The following is a 15,819-nucleotide window of genomic DNA, read 5'->3' as shown; positions in this document are numbered from 1 at the left end:
CTTGATTTCTTTCCAGAAAGGTGTTTAACATGAGCCTAGGAAAAAAGAGAACACATCGCATCGATGTTTCGTGACTAGATCTCAGACAAAAGGAAAATGGGCGAGGCTTCGGTGGCTTGTGGTCCGCAGTTCTCCTTGCTTGGATCCAAGAGATTGTCTGAGTTCCAGCTCTCCACAGTTCAGATTCACCTCCCCAGTCCCCTCGGCCACTGCTCCAGAGCTCAGTCCTCCCAGAGGATGATGGGATATGGAACACCTCCAGTATTCTTTCTCTTATCCCTTCCCGTGAAGGCATATGGTTATTCTGGATATCTATATACACATGTGTGTACACATATACAGCAGACTTCGATAAGTGCGTAGGAAATATACTGTCTTGTGTCCTGTAGGTTTAGAGACAGGTCAAAGATGATCCTTGTCAGGGGTTTAAAATATGATAAAGGTCTCGGGATATGGCTCAATGGTAGAGTACTTGGCTAACATGTGTGAGTACTCGAGCCCAGTTTTCAGAAACACACACACACATACAGGGAGGAGGAGGAGGAGGAGGAGGAGATTCAGCCTACTCACACTGCCTTTAATCCAGACGACACAGTGAATGCTCCTGGAAGAGAGAAATATCTACAACAGTACCCAGATCTTAGGGAGGGGAAGCTGACATGTAAGGGCAGGAGCAGGGACAGTACAGGTTGTGGCTCTGCTTTGTTAAAAAAAAAAAAAACAGACAAGATTAACCTCTCCTGCCACAGGTGACCTCATCCTAATGAAGGTATATGCAAACAAGAATTTAGAAGTAGGGCAGAAGAGAAAAGCATGCTACAGAGTAACCAATTGCTTGGGAACAAACCAGGACAAATGGCTTCTCCTGGCTCATGATTCTAGCCCACTGGGAAGGGACTACATGTGATAGTGAGTGAGAGTGGGGAGAGGGGGCATCTTTGAAAAGCCAGTATTCTGCCAAGCAGGGGTTTAAACTGAGAAATGTCAGAATGGTCACTCTCAGTCATTTTTGATGCTTTCGGTTGAGCCCAGGTTCTCACTACTCCTGAGCGACACACACAAGACCCCAGTCTTCCCACCACTAGGGAAAACTCTATCTTTGTTAATTAAAGATGGTTTCATCTAAAAAAACAAAACAAAACACTCTTGAAGTCAAATTATGGAATTCTGATACACCAGGGGAGTGATTCTGGCTGTCTCATTCTGTACCAGATGAGTGTTGAAGCCCGGGTCCTGGCGGCCCTAACAAGCTAGGCTCCGCCACTTGTCCTCCATAGGCCAATTAAAGATGTAATTGCCAGTCAACAGAGAGAGAGGAGATGTGCCCAATGTGGTCATGTTAGGAGGGGGAACAAATAAGGAAATCAAGACACCCTCCCAAACCCAAGGTTACCATTGAAGCACTGACCTGAGATAAAAGTTTTTACTCATTATTTGGCGCATGGGTGTCAAGGATGGGGTGGGGTAGAGAGGTCAGAGAACAACCTTCAGGAGCCTGTAGGTTCCAGGGGAACTCATGACAGGTGCTCTGCCTTCAGATCCTTCTTGAAGATTTGAGTTAAAATAAATAACAAGAGACCCCAATAACTAAACAAGGTGTGGTCCAGCCAACCACTGTCTCTCTCACCTGGTGGTCTGACAAGTTGTCAACTGTGTTAAATCTCTTCCAGGGAGGCAATTTTGTCCTCTGGCTGACAACAGGCTTCAGCCTTTTCCTAGTGTGTTGTGTGACATTGTTTGTGGGGAGGTTAAAACAGATATCCACTCACACCTAACAGAGCGCCAACAGCTGTCCAAAGGGAGGATACCACCAAAGTCCAGCCCGACCATGCCTGCCTGTGTGCCACCATTGCTTCCTGCCACGATGATAATGGACTAAGCCTCTGAAACTCCAAGCCAGCCCAAATCAAATGCTTTCCTTTATAAGCATTGCCTTGGTCATTGTGTCTATTCACAGCAATAGAACACTAAGAGGCTTACAAAAGCAGAAGTGACTCAAGACAGTTGCCATCACCAAAGCCCAGGCTTGCATGGATGACAGCTCATGAAAGCTGGCAATCTGGAGCACACTGCGTAGCCTGCAGGCAGATCAACAGGATGGAGGTGTGCTGAGCAGGGAGTTCAGTTGCTCTGCGTATCTTCCAGGCAGCTCTGCTTGTCTGAAGATCTTATAGACAATTTAGCTTGTCAGAGAGTGACTGAAGGAATCTTTACTGCCTATATACTCTAGAGGAGAGAAGCCTAGTGAATCTGTTCAGTTTCAGGGACTTCCTGAAGCTGTTTGAATTGTCTATTTCCAGTCTTAATGAGCTTCCCAGCAAGAGGGAGGGCTTTGCCTCTCCTTAGACCATCCTGTTTCACTCCCTGTAAACACCCTGCTTAAAACCTGCTCTTGTCACATCCTATGTCTTAAAAAGTTTCCTCCCAAGATGGAAGGTTTTGCCCTTAGAAGAAACTGCTGCACACCATTCTCCCAGGAAATTTCCTGGGGGGAAATTTCAACTCCTTGGGGACTGTCTTAGTCAGGGTTTCTATTCCTGAACAAACATCATGACCAAGAAGCAAGTTGGGGAGGAAAGGGCTTATTCAGTGTACACTAGCACACTGCTGTTCATCACCAAGGAAATCAGGACTGGAACTCAAGCAGGTCAGGAAGCAGGAGCTGATGCAGAGGCCATGGAGGGATGTTCTTTACTGGCTTACTTCCCCTTGCTTGCTCAGCCTGCTCTCTTATAGAACCCAAGACTACCAGCCCAGAGATGGTCCCACCCACAAGGGGCCTTTCCCCCTTGATCACTAGTTGAGAAAATGCCTTACAGCTGGATCTCATGGAGGCATTTCCTCACCTGAAGCTCCTTTCCCTGTGATAACTCCAGCTGTGTCAAGTTGACACAAAACTAGCCGGTACAGGGATCATTGTTTCAAAAGTGTGATAGCCAAAGGGAGGGGCAAAAGTATCTGGAGAATGCATTCTCTCCAGGACACCATGATTGACAGTTATAAGATGACTGTGGTTAGGAAAAATACACACACACACACACACACAAACAGATGTTTGGTTCAGCCTGTTTGGAAATCATATAATGAGATCTCAGTATTAGAAAGATTGGGAACCACTGTCTAAAATTCAAGGCTCACCGGGCGTGGTGGCGCACGCCTTTAATCCCAGCACTCGGGAGGCAGAGGCAGGCGGATTTCTGAGTTCGAGGCCAGCCTGGTCTACAAAGTGAGTGCCAGGACAGCCAGGGCTACACAGAGAAACCCTGTCTCGAAAAAACAAAAAACAAAAAACAAACAAAAAAAAAAATTCAAGGCTCTTGCATATTGGCCCTACCAGTGTTCACCTGTATACATACATATTTCTCTACTGTTGACAGATCTCTGGAGTTGAAGGTAGGAAATACATATTTTTTTAAGGATTTAGTAAACATTTTATCTTCTAACTTGTTCATGGTTTTTGATCAATAATTCATTCCATAGCATCTGTCTCTTAAAGACTGTCTTGTCTGCAGTCTTTATGGATGACAAATCAGTACGTCTGGAAGACAAAATACTGCCTCTTTAAAGCACACAGCATATCAGATGAAATGTCCCCAATTTATAATGTGTAGATAAGAACACCAAAAGCAGAGGAGGCAGAGGCAGGCGGATTTCTGAGTTCGAGGCCAGCCTGGTCTACAAAGTGAGTTCCAGGACAGCCAGGACTACACAGAGAAACCCTGTCTGGACTATACAGAGAACACCAAAAGCCTGAGCTCTGTGGAACAGAAGGTACACCCGAGACTGCTGCAAGAGGCCAGAAGCAAGAGGCTAGAAAACCCACTTAGACATGGGCCCAGCGCTTCAAATGGTCTTTGTTTATTTGATCACCAAATATCATTTAAAATATATTGTGGGCTCCTGGAACATGCCCCTGCACAGTTGTTTATCACTCTAAACAGACACATAACTCTTTCTTACAAATGTTTGTGTGAAACACAGTTTCCTTGGATTTCCGTGTTTACAGTTCTGGTTATAGGAAGAGAAAATTTTAGGCAGAGATTATCAGGGCTTATGAGACTCTGACCTGAGCTGTAATTTTCAGTATAACTAAAATTTGACTGCCTACTGTGTGCCAGGCATTGTGCAGGACAGTGATCTAGTAGGTGTGCACTACCATCAGTCGTAGCTCTGATGGAGAAATGAAGCACTGAGAGGCTGCTGTGTAGACGGAACAAAGCTCAGGGTGTTCTTGATGAACAAATGAAAAGCTTCAGTCCCTGGGCCATCTTCCTTCTTTCTTCTAGGACAGGATCCCATATAGCCCAGCTAGCCTCACAAGCTCGAGCTTGTATCCATCCTGTCTCCACTTTCCAAGAGCTGCTATTGCAGACTTGCTCCGCAGTGTCTAGTTTCTGCGGTGCTCTGGCTACCTGTAAGCTGGCAAGCACCCTTCCAACAGAGCCGCATCCCCCGTCCATCGTGAAAGCATAATCCAGCCATAAGCATCATCTCTTCAAACCTTCTGCTTCCCCTTCCCAGGTCCACATTAGAGTTCCTTGGAGATTTTGTTACACTATGCCATTATCTATAATCCACTGAGGTCCACTTTTAAAAATAACATCACTAATGATGGCAAACACATTGGGTTTATTGTGAGCGTTGGTCACGCCATTTTGTAAAACTCCTCCAGTTTGATGACACCATGACGGTTTCAAGAACTAAAGTATTGAGCCGGGCGTGGTGGCGCACGCCTTTAATCCCAGCACTTGGGAGGCAGAGGCAGGCGAATTTCTGAGTTTGAGGCCAGGCTGGTGTACAAAGTGAGTTCCAGGACAGCCAGGGCTACACAGAGAAACCCTGTCTCAAACAACAACAACAAAATCCTACTAAAGAAATATATTCACATTCCTAGAATTAAATACCCGTCTCAGATGAAACAAGAGCTATTATTCCATAACACATTAGTGAAGTGGAAACTTCTGGTTTCTTTGAAAAGCCAGTTATGTCAAATGATGTTTTGCTGGGGCACACAGGTGACAGAATGTCTTGCTAAAGCAGACACATGAAAGACTGTTTTCCTGAAGCAAACACAGGTGAAGGATTTTTTGCTATAGCAGACACATGAAAGGACACTTTATGTGATGAAGGAACATAAATAAGAGCCAGTGGGAGTTGGTTTGCTTTGCTCCACCTCGCTGTTCTTCACTAACAGCATGCATGCATTGGTTCACCTTACATCCATTGCTGAGCTCCACTGGTGGTGACGCCCTCGAGAGGAACTCGCCAAAGAACTTCTCGTGAGGTTCCTTTGGCTCCTTGCTGCCTCCAGCTGGTTAGCGAGCCTTGAGGTTTCTTCTGCATTGAACTGCCCTGGCTGGTCCGTGTGTGGTGTCTGCACAGTGGACTGATCTGCAGCTGCTGATTCGTGTTTGGTGTTTGCTAATGGACTGCACTCGCCCCCAAAGAACTATTTCTAAACAGGTCCACTTCCCCTGTGTCCTAATAACTTTTCTCTCCCACTATCTCTGGTGGGTGGTGAGCTAGAGGAGAGGTCTCACCCTTATTAAAGTAGGCTGAGAAGAATTTATGCCTACATATTAGAGGTGTGATTGGTTAAAAATCCAGACCAACTGAAGATTGTATTTACTAATTTCTCTGGGGATGGGGATGAGAATGGTGACAGGAAAGAGTCAGAGATCAAAAGGTTCTTATAAATTAATTGCAACCTATCAGATGGGAAAAATTACTATTGAACACACACCAGACAGGGGATTAATACCTAAAATATATCAGTAACTTCAAAAGTTAAATATAAAACCCACACAAATCAATCAGCCAATGGCTAACAAGCTGAATACAAAATTCTTTCATTTTTAAATATTATTTATTTATTTTTATTTATATGAGTACACTGTAGCTGTCTTCAGACACACCAGAAGAGGGCATCAGATCCCCATTACAGATGGTTGTGAGCCACCAAGTGGTTGCTGGGAATTGAACTCAGGACCTCTGGAAGAGCAGACAGTGCTCTTAGCTGCTGACCCATCTCTCCAGCCCTCCAGAATGCACAAATCTTAGTAAGAAATAAAACTGGGCAATAATACTTAGGAGAATGCTCAACATCTCTAGCAATAAGAGAAATGCAAATTAAAACTTCTGAGATTCCGTCTCATCCCAGTCAGAACAGCTGTCATTTAAAACAACAACAACTAACAAAAGCTGAAAAAGCAGTAGGGGAATAGGAACCCCTATTCACTGTTGGAGGGGTGTAAGTTTATACAGTCATCATGGACATGAGGAGAGATTCCTAAACAGTACTAAAATAGACCTGCTGTTTGGCCCAGCAGTACAACAATGGGGCACACCTGGAGGACCCATAAGGGTAAGATATTTGCACATCCGTATCTACTGTGGGACCGACTAGTCAATAGCCAGGAAATAGAACCAGCTTGGAGGTCTGTTGATAGATGAATGGATAAAGATAATATGGTTCATAGACACAATGGGACTGTTTTAGACACAGAGGCAAATGAAATTATAACACCCACAGGAAAATGGATGGAACTGGAAATACTTATTTCATCAAAATAAGCCAGACTCAGACAGACAAAGGCTACAGAGGACATGCAGTCCATGTGCTTGCAGGCAGCGCTAGAGAAGCCAGACTTATTGAGCACGCAGGCTTTTTTCTTCAAGGGAAGACATTGACACCTGTTCACCTAGGAGGCTGAAGCGGATGTTGTTTAATAACCTGGTGGTCTACTGCTATCCTGTGGAGGCAGAGTCTTTTCTGAATCTCCCTCAGCCTGAGCACTGGTTTTCTGTCAATAGAACTCACCTTTATGGAAGAGGTCCCTTGCACTTGTAAAAGAGTTTTGCTATTATGCTTATTACAAACCCTTCCTCCTTGGCCTTATCCTAAGCATCCTTTCCCAGTCAATAGAAACCATTCTTGTGGAAGAAGTCATAGGTACTTTGCAAAGGAGTTTCAATGCAGCCATGCCCGAAGCTTTATTGTGATCATTGTCACAAGGAAACCTTTCCCAAAGTTGTACTGTATTTAAATATGTCAAAAATAAATCGATTGGGGTCAGACTCCAGAAGTTTGAATGAGCCAGGCCAACAAAGTTGTACTGAACAGGGTTCTGTCTTACCTCTTGCAATTTGTTTCTCTGACAGCAGGAGAACTTGTAGGAACCCCCCCTCAAAAGACTGTGTTTGCTCTCATATTCGGGACTTAGGGGTGTTTGTGTGTGGGTGTGGGTGTCTGTGTGTGTAGAAAGCATAAGGGAGGTGGAAAGGGTAATGGGATTCCTGTGACATGAAATCACAAGTGTGGGAACCAGCAAGAGAGTCTGGAGAGAGGGGGAAGGTAATGGGGTTGGCAGGTAATCTAGAACAAAGTGTAGTGGCACACATGTATGAAAATGTCATAGTGATATTCTATGTTAACCTAAAATTTAAAAAAGCAACTGTGTATGTATGTATCTTATTGAGACTGATTTGACAAAACTTCTTAAAAAGAACGCAACTTGGAGAAAATTGAATACTGATTGGGAATTTGATATTATTGATATAATTTTTAATCTACTCTTGGTGTGGTAATTGTATTATAGTTATTTCAACGGAATGGGTTCTTACCACCAGGCTGGGGAATTCATGCCGATGTTCCCAGCACTCAGAAGGTGAATCGAGGAGGAGGAGTGTGAATTCCAGGGCATCTTATGCCCCGTCATGAGATCCTATTACAAGACAAAATAGAAACCAACCCAGGATATTTTACATTGGAGAGAAGCATTCTACTATTGAGCTGTATCTCCATGGAAGACGTGCATTCAGAGCAGGAGCAGACCTGTCTAGGCTCCTGTACCTACTCACCATCCCTGTCACTTAAATTGATATTACAATTCTCCACTACAATTCTTATACAACACCTAGTATATGGTAAGTCGCTAATAAGAAATATGATGAGGATAACAGGTCATACGGCATCATCAAGACGCCCTAGGGGTCCTTGCCCAGGTGAACAGCGTTCAGAGTTCAGATGAATTCACAGAGGCCCGGGAAAAGGAGCTTCCTGCTGACCCCGCTCCCCTTCACCACCGCTAACTGCCCTGCTGTATTTCCCAAATGACTGACCCGAATCTTACCGCCTTGGGCCACAAAATGCTTTCCTTACATTTCTTTTCAAGATGTGGGAGGCATGGGGAAAGAGCAGACCCAAAGCTCTTTGTTTTCTCTTCTCTACCCTCAGAAAAGTCCCTGGGACTCAGTATTTAATCTTACATTCAGTCACTGCACAAAGGCTTACCAGATTCACACCGAGGAATGAAGACATGACAGTAGAAAAAGAACATTCTTCCCTACATCCCAGTGACTGGACACATTTTGATCTCTCCATCTTTTTTTTTTTTTAGCTTTTCCTCATCTCTCTTTCTTTTGATGACGACTGGCTCCCAGCATCCTCAGCAACTTGAGGAGGCCCACTAGCGTTTGAGCTGGAGCAGTCGAAACTGGTTTTAGCCATGTTGCAGCTCTGCCTTTAGTTGCAGGAGCCTTCAGGAGCCTGCGCACTGGGAGATAAGGGAGATGTCACAAACGTCGTCACACATCAAGCAAAACCCCTGGCTGGTTGTTAAGCTCTTCACCAAAACCCAGCTATCGTGGCTGATCATAACAACCACCTCCCCAACTCTCACAGAGAGCCATCCCTGTCTTTCTCCAGTGTCCCTTTTTCCTTTGTCCACCCTAACGCCACAGCCACACCACACACGTCTTTTCAGAAGACTCATGCTTCTCTCCATAGCTACCTCCCCTTCCAGAAATACCCTCCGGACACTCTTGGGTAGTCTTCCTGACCCACACTCTAAGTATGAAGCGCTGAAAATGAGAGCATGCGCAAGCATCTATGAGCTTCCACACCACTTCAGACCCGTGGACCTCAGTGAGTGAAGCCTCTCACTGTGCTAGGCTATCAGATGGCCCTTTGTGGTCACATGCAGAACAATGATTGCTTATAAAACCCAGAGCTTTAGAGCTGGGCCAGGTGGCACAAGTTCAAGGCCATCCAAGGCAAGTTAGCCAGCCTTTATCTCAAGAGTAAAAGTATAAACAGAGTAGGTGAGACAGCTCGGTGGTAAAGCACCTCCCTAGCATACATTAAGCCCTGCGTTCAATCCACAAAAGAAGTAAAAATAAATAAAACAACTTAAGCTTTCAAGATTGTATTTTCAGCCCCTCCTTTATCGCCCTTACAAACCTATATAGAGCTACTGTCACTGAAAACTTTTTGAGGTGATAAATTTAAGTTCAGGCACTAGGAAACTTACCCAAGGCAGGTAGATTGTAGTAGCAAAAAATATCCCCGCACCCTGTCTGGGTTCCAATTCCCAAGAGACAGGGAACTCCCCGTCCCTCCTCTCCATTAAATGACAAGGCAGTTGCTGCTCTAGAATGACAAGCATCTCGAGCTGTGGTTTTGAACCTGTGGGTCACAACAGGGTAGCTGTCTCTTGCTACTTCATGAGTTCTTCTTTGTCCTACCCTTCTCTACACTTCCTAACAACAGATAGGAGAGAGAAAAGGATAGAAAGGAAAGGGGCACATTACTGTTAGACTACTTTCTGCTGATGAGGGCATCTTGGAGCAAGTTTGATTTTCTTTTTTTTTTTTTTGGTTTTTCGAGACAGGGTTTCTCTGTATAGCCCTGGCTGTCCTGGAACTCACTTTGTAGACCAGGCTGGCCTCGAACTCAGAAATCCGCCTGCCTCTGCCTCCCAAGTGCTGGGATTAAAGGCGTGCGCCACTACTGCCCGGCTAAGTTTGATTTTCACCATCAGGATATCTAATTTCTTGTTGTTGTTGTTTCTTCTTTGTGCATGACCTTTTAACAAGCCACAACCAACAACAGCCAACAGCAAACAACCTACTAAGCTCTAGCCAACAACCCCACCCTATTCCCACACCTGGATTAAAACAAAAGCACAGGGCTGGAGAGATGGCTCAGTGGTTAAGAGCACCGACTGCTCTTCCGAAGGTCCAGAGTTCAAATCCCAGCAACCACATGGTGGCTCACAACCACCCGAAATGAGATCTGACGCCCTCTTCTGGAGTGTCTGAAGACAGCTACAGTGTACTTACATATAATAAATAAATAAATTTAAAAAAAAACGAAAGCACATTCTTATTTTTCTTTTCTTTATTATTATTTTTTTTAAGGAAACCAAAATCCTTGCAGGGGGTGGCATATCAGATGACCTGCATATCAGTTACACTATGACTCACAAAATCACAGTTACATCGTAGCAACAAAACATAACATGAGGAACTGTATCGAAGCCTCACCACGAGGAAGGTTGAGAACCAGTCTTCAGGGGGAGAAATTAGGTAAAGTAAGAAGACAAAAAGATTGGCCAGGAGGGTATCAGAATCAGAGTTTGTGAAGGAAGGGAATCTGCGTTTTTCAGATGAATGGCCATGTTCCTACAAGACTGGGTGTCTTCTGCACCAGAGCATCTTGATGCTACGGGAGATTCTTACAACATCACTCATGGGCTGGAGAGATACTGCAGAGATTAAGTGGGATACAGGATCCCAGTACCCATATAGCAGCCCACAACCATTTATAAATTCAGTTCCAGGGGATCTGGTGCCCTTTCTGGACTTCCCTACACACACGTGTTACACAGTCACATATTCAGGCAAAACAATCATATAAAAATTATAAATATAAAAATCACCCGTTCAGAGCTGCATGGGTCTGTGCTAAGTACTCTTCATATATGTTATGGTTGTTGGCTTGGTGTTTTGGGGGAGGGACTCTTGACAGGGAGAGTGAGGGGGGGGTGTCTCTGACTCTTTTGCCTGTTCTTGGAATTCTTTTCCTTTACCAGCCTTGCTGTGAGAGGACATTCCCGGTCTCCTTGCATCTTCTGCTGTGTGCAGTTGCTGTCCTTGGGAGGCTTGCTTTTGTCAGGTGGGAAGTAAGGGGGTGAATGGAGGGTAAGGAGGTGGGGGACTGGGAGGAGTGGGGGGACTGGGTGGAGGGGATGAAGAGAGGTGGGAGGGACTGAAAAGGGTGGGGGGAAGGGAGGTGGGGAGACTGGGAGGAGTGAGGGGGAAGGAAGGTGGGGGGCTGGGAGGAGTAGAGGGAAGGGAGGTGGGGGGGACTGGGAGGAGTGGGGGGAGAGAGGTGGGAGGACTGAGAGGAGTGGGGGGAAGGGAGGTGGGGGGTTTGGGAGGAGTTGAGGGAAGGGAAGTTGGGTTCAGGATCTATACTTTTTTTTTTTTTAAATCTTTTTTTTTAGATTTATTTATTGATTATATGTAAGTACACTGTAGCTGTCTTAAGACACTCCAGAAGATGGAGTCAGAGCTCATTACGGATGGTTGTGAGCCACCATGTGGTTGCTGGGATTTGAACTCTGGACCTTTGGAAGAGCAGTCGGGTGCTCTTACCCACTGAGCCATCTCACCAGCCCTCAGGATCTATTCTATGAGAGAAGAATAAACAATTTTTTAAAATGATCCATTCATTCACTCTTTATCAGCTCCTTTTTGGCTGACCTTCTGCTGTGCACGGGGCCCAGGCTGCCCCTCTTCTGGGCACCAGGCCCCGGTGCTGTGAGGAAGATCCAGATGGAAGGAAGAACGCACAGCTGAATTGTCCCATCACTGAAGTTTCGTTAGAAACACATAGAATCTCAGGACACCGATGTCGTGCTGTGTGGAATTATTACAACCTTTATCTGACCACCAAGTCCACGAGGCTGCAGGCTGTTCAAACCCTCCTCCACAGCAGGGACCACCTATTACCCCAGAATCCTGCCCGCCTTGGGGAACTCCAGCAGAGCCAGGAAGAAATGTGCTCTTCTGTAAGCTTTTCTTGTCTGACTTCATTCCAAGAGCTAGAGCTGCAGCAGCTGACGAGAGTTCATGGGGGCTGAAGGAAGAGTCCGGGTGGTGTCCAGAAGGCAGGATTCCGCCAGAGGCGCAGCTTTTTAAAATGCGTGTTGAAATAGGTCGTGACTAAGACTCAGCTACCGCTGGAGGTTTTACTTCAGGGAAAACCTTTGGCACACCTTTTGAATCCTCCGTTTGCTTAGGGGCTCCTAGAGAAAAGACTTAAACCACGCACACTCGAGTAGATTAGATATCATCCAGGTGACCCAGGTGTCCCCAAAGCAACCAGACCACCTGGGAGTAGGGAGAGCCCAGGAGGAGGTCCACCAAAGGGAGCAGGTGTGAGCCTTAGGACCTGGGAGGAGGGGAGGGGATTCGGTACTGGCAGACATTCATTTTGGCCACAGTAGCTATGGCGTTAGGGATAAGACAGCATTGTATACCTGTCAGGTGAGAGACTGAAGTTGGGAAGGAAGCCAAAACAATGGCGGGGTTGATCCATGGACACACGTGAGCCCAGCCTGGGGATGATGGTGTCCTCAAAGTTACCAAGGAAGAGAGCATAGTCTAATCAGTGGAGCCTGGTTAGTCCTGTCTTCTAGCCTTTCTCCATTCCTCCTGTCTGTAGACACAGCAGGCACTGAGCTCCACGAGCACTCACGAGCACTGCTAAGATCTTTGAAGGGGGAAGTCTCATGTAAAGCCTTCCTCTCCCTGGACAGGTGTCCCAGAAGTTGAAGAGAGAAAACAAAGGTAGGAGAGGCGGTGCCACCTTTGCTACAGCGGGAGACATGCTGGAAATGTACAGCTGATCCTTACAGTCAAGAGGGCTGCCAACAGACAGGCTTAAAATCAAACCGAGCATCCACTGGTCTGCGGCGGCCGTGGCCAAGGAGTCAGTCAGTCCAGTAACAACTTGAAGAAAGGTTAGAGGGACATAGGTAGACAGAGAAAGGTGAGACTGGATTCCTGAGATGGCGACTTCTTGTTCTCAGAAGCTGTTGTGAGGTAAGATGGAGGGAAGGCACAGGGATGAGTGTCTAACAGGACTAATGGGGGCCTGGCTGCAGTAAAATACCTAAGTGGCAACAGTCATAGCCACTAGAATTGGTGAGAGGTGTGAAGCCAGCACGGTGGTCTGACCCAGTTCCAGCAAAGCTGAGCTGAAGGCTGTGATGGCTGTCACGCTGACTCTCACTTTTGGTTTTAGTCTCTGCCTGTCAAATTTGGGAGGGGAAAGGCTTTCTGCATTATGATTCATTTTATGTCTTTTCCAGAGCAAATCATGTCCGAGTCTCTTTAGGAAAGTCCTAAACATACGATCCCGTCTGCTTTCAGGGAAATAATCTTACCTGACTTTATCTGGGAGTCTCCCTTATGCGCTGGGAATTGCGAAAAGCACAAAGACCCTAGACATTTCTTTATGAGGCCATGGCTCCAGGATCCTCTCGGAACATCTATCCCTAAGCAAACTCAGAAACAGGACAATCAGAACAGCATCAACTCAGAAGAAGCTGACGAGCTCCAGTTGACCAAGAGAATTGGCAACAGATCGGAGGCTTCATCCCACAATACACTCAGAGCTTCCTGAAACATCTAGCTTACAAGACAGAGGGCCATACAGATTATGCCCTTTCCCTACACAATAGCATGAATAGATGATGTAAGGATATAAGAAAAAGAGAGGTAACAGGATTTGCCATTCATAAAAAAGACTGATTCACACCAGGCTACAGTGACATTATTTAACTAGGAACAAAAGTATTTTCTTAAATAAATAGATTTTTATACAGATCATGAACGCAAAGATCACATTTGTACCACAGACTGAAGGACAGCTACACAGTTTTTATGCCTGAGGACTATACTCTCTTCCTTGGTAACTTTGGGGACACCACTGTCCCCAGGCTGGGCTCACGTGTGTCCATGGATCAACCACACCATTGTTTTTGCTTCCTTCCAAGCCTCAGTCTCTCACCTGACAGGTATACTTAGGGGCTCCTAGAGAAAAGACTCAAACCACGTACACTCAAGTAGATTAGATATCATCCAGATGACCCAGGTGTCCCCAAAGCAGTCAGACTTGCAGGTAGCATTTTGAACACCAAGGGTTAATGATACATTGCCCAGAGCATGGTGATTCACCTGGACTGGCTCAGATATTTTCTATTTGTCTAGTGCTTTGAAATCACAAATGCTGTGTCTTAGTCAGGGTTTCTATTCCTGCACAAACATCATGACCAAGAAGCAAGTTGGGGAGGAAAGGGTTTATTCAGCTTACACTTCCATGCTGCTGTTCATCACCAAAGGAAGTCAGGACTGGAACTCAAGCAGGTCAGAAAGCAGGAGCTGATGCAGAGGCCATGGAGGGATGTTCTTTACTGGCTTGCCTCCCCTGGCTTGCTCAGCCTACTCTCTTATAGAACCCAAGACTACCAGCCCAGGGATGGTCCTGAAAGACCCCCGGAGGGAGACCCTCACTCAAGCCTCGGGACAGCCGCGAACCCAAGAAGACACTGAGACCAAACTCAGAATATAGGAAGGAAGATTTAATAAAGCCACAACGAGAAAGCACATGGACCAGAGCTCTGGGGTCGAAACTCATACACCAAGCATGGTGTAGAGGAGGATCGACCACGGCTCAAAATTTTTACAGGCTTATATAGGAAAATACCAAGGGGGGAAAGTACAAGTTTGCGTAACTGAGGGTTTTTGCCAAGGGAGTTTTACGTAACCATGGGGTCGTGTCCTATATTTGGCAATGTACCCGATCTATTGGAACATTCTGAGGTTTGTTCCAGGAAACCCTTATCTCAAAAATGTTCCTGGCACAGTCCTCAGTTGGGAGGGGTTGGACTCTGGGGTGAAGAGTTCAGGTAGACTCTGGGGTGAAGAGTTCAGGTGGACTCTGGGGTGAAGAGTTCAGGTGGCCAGTAATTTTCCACCTTCAGTCCCACCCACAAGGGGCCTTTCCCCCTTGATCACTAATTGAGAAAATGCCTTACAGTTGGATCTCATGGAGGCATTTCCTCAACTGAAGCTCCTTTCTCTGTGATAACTCCAGCTGTGTCAAGTTGACACAAAAATAGCCAGTACATGCTGCCAGCCTGTGAACGGGCTGCCACGTATTAAGTATGCTTGCTTTAGCCGAAATATTGTGTAGATTTTTTGAAATGGGGTGACGGGGGGGGGGCTGATAACGGAAACAAAATGTTCTATCTATACTTGCTAACTGTAATTGAACCTGCGACTCCGGACATGCAATGAAAAAAACCAAACACGTGTCCAGGGACAACAAAATGGCATGATCTGTATCTCTTGGAAAATCCGAGTCTTTGCTTTATGAGACCTGTGTACATGAAGAAGCACTGTTAGTAAGAACTGCAGGGTCTCCCAGCTCTACTGTCCAACCTAGTTCTCCTTCTGACTCCTTACTTCCTCTCTAGGACCTGGCATGGATGGGGCTGCCCTCTACCCCATGCCCAGCGCCCAAGCCAGAGTCAGTCTGGCCGAGTTGCAGCCTTAGGTCTCCCATCCCAGGGGTCGCGCTGTTACTTTTCCTTCCTCTGTAGCTTGCTCTCCTATATTTCCTCAATGAGCAGGGTTTTGTCCATGTCCTACCTCCGCCGAGATGACCACCAGCCCGCCTATCACTCACTCCATCTCAAGCCCACCTTTGGTGTAGTGGCGTTTAGCTTTAGATAGAGCGGAAGCATTGCGGTAACTGAGCATTAAGGTGTGGTCACACTCATCACTGACGTCATTGTTTCAGCTCCAGTGATTGGTGGCTTAACCAATGGTCAAAACTGTGATGTTTTCCCAGGAGACAACACCACCCCCCGCCCCATCCACTGACCCTGATTTGGCTGACATTGGGGTCCTACCTTTTGCCTTCCCCGGCATGGGAAACTTCTAATTTTGTGTATGGGAGTCTAT

This window comes from Mus caroli, unplaced genomic scaffold, assembly GCF_978045245.1.
Source record: "Mus caroli unplaced genomic scaffold, Mus_caroli_1 scaffold_16, whole genome shotgun sequence".
Classification (NCBI taxonomy): domain Eukaryota; kingdom Metazoa; phylum Chordata; class Mammalia; order Rodentia; family Muridae; genus Mus; species Mus caroli.
The sequence above is the reverse complement of the archived record's forward strand: the minus strand, read 5'-3'. Positions refer to the sequence as shown.